Here is a 4,347-nt window from a genome sequence, read left to right on the forward strand (position 1 = left end):
CCAATTTTCTGAAGAAACGCGAATCGCAAACACATTTTATAATACGCGGGAATCGACCAAACAGAACGTGCGCAGACTTACAAATTGAAATTCTAAATTCGAATTTTTTTAAGAAATGCAAATCGCAAACGCATCTTATAATATGTGGGAATCAACCACAACTTCTAAATTCGTCCTCGCCTAAATCGACACTGCGAGAATTTTCGGACGCGCACACCTAAAGGTAATTGCGAAAACTGCGTGATCGGATCGACGAGATGGGGTTTCGCGGAGGCGACAGATAAACACGTTACTGCGGCAACGCGATTATTCCACGCAGATGACGATTACACAATAAAAATTCTCCGTGTGAACACACAGAAACACGATTAAAAATCTGCGCTTTAAACCGCAGGGAGGGGACAGCCGCAACTCCACTTTAGTTGTTATTAATTTAATTTTAGTCGGTGTGTAATAAATATATTTAATTTAGCAAGATGCAAGAAAAGCGACTCTGTGCGTGGACCATCTGCGAGACTACGACAAAGAAGAAGAAAAGCGATGAAAAAAAGCTGAACTTTAAATCGACGGAATTAACGGGACCCTAAAGAACGGGACCCCACAACGTGAATTGACCAGTGGGACGGCCAAACGCCGCAGAGACGGGAACGGACAGTCAAACGCAAACGGACACCGCAGTATGGGGGACAAACGGACACCGCAGTATGGGGGACAAACAGACACCGCAGTATGGGGGACAAACAGACACTGCAGTATGGGGGACAAACGGACACCGCAGTATGGGGGACAAACAGACACCGCAGTATGGGGGACAAACAGACACCGCAGTATGGGGGACAAACAGACACCGCAGTATGGGGGACAAACAGACACCGCAGTTGGATGGATGGATGGCTTCTGGATGGATGGATCGATGATGGATGAATGAATTGAAGAGATGATATGAATGGATAGTATGGGAGTGTGTGAGTGAGATGATGATGGATACGGATGGCAGTGGATGTGATGGTGGATAGATAGAAGATAGGATAGATGGGAGTGCAAGCCTGGTGTGGGTGGATGGATGGCATGGGAAGATGGATGGATGGAATGGCGATGGGCTTGGAATGAATGATGGATGATGGAATGAGATGGATGGATGAATGGATGGATGGATGATGGTGGAATGGGATGGGAATGGATGGAATTGGATGGATGGATGGATGGTATGGATGTATGAATGGATAGCATGGAATTGTCAGATGAGAGGATGGAATGGATAGATGAATGAATGGATGAATTGGATGGATGGATGGAAAGGATGTGTATGGATGGATGGATGGCATGATGGAGGGGATGGATGGATTGGATTGATGGAATGGATGGATGGCTGCAAGGATGGATGGATTGCGTGCAAGGATGGATGGTAATGGACGGATGATGGACGGATTGGCAATGGATGGATGGATGAATGAATGGATGGCATGCGATGATGGATGGGAGGATGTGATGGATGGACTAATGGGATGGCTGGCTAAGGATGGATTGGATCACTGCCAAAGATAGTATGGATGATGGATGCATGGATGGAATGGGTGGCATAGGATAGCATGAATGGATGGATGGATTAAATGGATAGATAGATAGATAGAATAAATGGATAGATGCCATTGAATGGCGCATGATGTCCGGATAGATTGGATGGAGAATGCATGCAATGCATGATGGAATGGATGCTGGATGAAATGAATGGATGGATGGCATTGATGGATGATGGTATGGATGGATGGATGATGATGACGAACGGGACGGCGACGGACGGACGGACGGAGAGGACGGCGGATGATGGATGGAATGGATGCGATGGGTGGAGGGAGGGATGGATGGTTGGGATGATGAAAGGCTGGTATTGGGGAGTGGAGATGAATGGCGTGGAAAAGATGGATGGATGGCTGCAAGGATGGATGGGAATGGATGGATGCATGGATGGCATGGATGCAGTGGATGAGGATGGATGGAGTGGATGGATGGATGAATATGGGATGCGCATGGATGGATGATGCAATGATGGTATGGATGGATGATGGATGCATGGAATGGATGGAGTATGGATGGATGCCATGATTGGATGGATGGAATGGAGGATGCGATGGATGGATGGTGACATGGATGGATCGGATGGATGGATGATGCCATGGCATGGATGGACTTGGGATGGATGGAGTGCGAATAGTTTTTATGAAGATTTAGATGGATAGATGGATAGATGGATACGATGGATAGATGGAAATAGAGGAGATAGAGTAGACTTAGATAGATAGCAAAGCATTTTTATAGATAGATAGATAGATAGATAGATAGATGGATTTAGATTAGATGGCATGAACTTGGATGGCTGCGAAAGAATGGCATCGGATGGCTGCGCAAGGGATGAAGGGATAATGGATGAATGGGCTATGAATGGATGGGCAGTGGGGCGGGGATGGATGGCATGATAATGGATGATGGAGATGGATGGTGGGGGGGATGGATGCGATCGAATGGATGGGATGGTCCGGACTAGTATGGATGGAGGAGTGGATCAGATAGATGGATGTATGGATGAAGGGCCATGGTGATGGATGATGAATCAGATAGATGGATGGAGGGACTGTAGATACATGGGATACCATGGGATGGATGGATATCATGGATTGGATGGCCATGGATTGCAAAGAACGTACTGCACTGACGCAATTGACGGTAAGAACAGACATACAGACAGGTAGCAGACTGACAGACAGATAGTCTGTGTTGATTGACTGTTGTTTCATCTTGCGTTACCGACGAGAGCTGTCGGTGATTCCCACAAGGGCATTCGTATCATCTCCAAACGACACCGAACACTTTAAATTTTTCATTTTAATCTCCAAAATTTAATGTTAAATTCATTTTTTGGACAATAAAACTTTTTATATTATGTGTCGTTTCTCAATCTAGTGTGATTAAAACATTTTCTGGAATTGATGACTATGGTTTCGCTTTGCTTTCTTGGTAAGAAATTTGAACCCAAAAATAATGACCATTATTTTGTGAATAATTGAAATTTTGGCATCAAAAATCTGGACATAACTTCAGTTTTTCCTCAGCAAGATGAATCTTTTTTTATAGTTAGTTTGTGTTGCCTTAATAGATGGTGTTTATTATGTCTATTGCGGTCATTTTGATACCTCATTTGTTTAATTTGATCGGAAAGAATAACGATTTTATGGATTTTTGGTAAATTTCACATGGCTGGTCATCTTGATGACGGTGCATAACCGCCGAACTCGTACCAACTGTACGACAATGCTTAACATTTATTTCGTGAATCAGGGCGTCATAAGGGGCATTCAGAAAAACATATTGGTCGGAGGCTGTGTGGGGGGGTGTGCACGGTTTAGAGCCCTCCTAGCTACCGGCCTATGCATCGGTTTGGACCCAAGTAACGATAGATCCGGTTACAATCGGTTACTCGGGTCCGCTCGTCCGTTCTCTGCGTGGGTGAATGCCTGCGTCTATCGTGCGTCACAGGGGCTTGCGTGGCATGTACGTGATCGTGCATGTATTGTGCTGTGGTTAGCCCGTATTTTCCTTTTTTTGACTGTTCACTACTGTGTGATACATGTACTGATTCCTCATCACTTTTCACTCTCTTTCATTTTTTTGTTTGTTGTTTGATTAAATCGACTATGGATTTTTAATAACAAGCGGCTTGGCTTCGCAGCCCACTGCTTCCAATCGATGATCGAGCATATAATCGATGAGTTCGCTGACGATCACATACTTTATTTAGTCGATGTATAAATGGATATTTCTCTGTCGATTACAACTCGGAACTAATTAAATTTTTACATACTCGTTTTAATGGTACACATATTGCCTGTAAAAAAGCGGCGTCGAACGCAGCCGCCATTGTTAATTATCACGCACATTGCTCGTATTTTGATGGAGTTATGTACTCTTAATCCGCCTAAAATTTAGCAGTTTTTTCATTTTTCTCAGGTAAATATGAAACTTAATGTGAAAAAATCCTGATGCGCTATTTGGTACATTATGGTGTGCTTAACATGTGTGCGAAAAATTTAGTATACCTTCACCTTCTTCGTAACTGCAGACGAAATAATCGCAAAATACAATTTTTACATAAAAATTTCCAAATTTGTGTGGTAACATATTAGGTGCCTTAGGAAATTTCAAATGAAATTTTTGGCTTGAGCATAGAGATCATATACTTCCTCTATAAATAAAACGCATTCTGTTGATCGATTTCGAATGTCATTCGTCAATAACACGTTTAATCTTCAGTTAGGAGAATCCCCGAGCAAGAAGGTTGGTAGAAAAGCAAGC

The sequence above is a fragment of the Priapulus caudatus genome, unplaced genomic scaffold (assembly GCF_000485595.1).
Source record: "Priapulus caudatus unplaced genomic scaffold, Priapulus_caudatus-5.0.1 Scaffold315, whole genome shotgun sequence".
Taxonomy (NCBI): domain Eukaryota; kingdom Metazoa; phylum Priapulida; class Priapulimorpha; order Priapulimorphida; family Priapulidae; genus Priapulus; species Priapulus caudatus.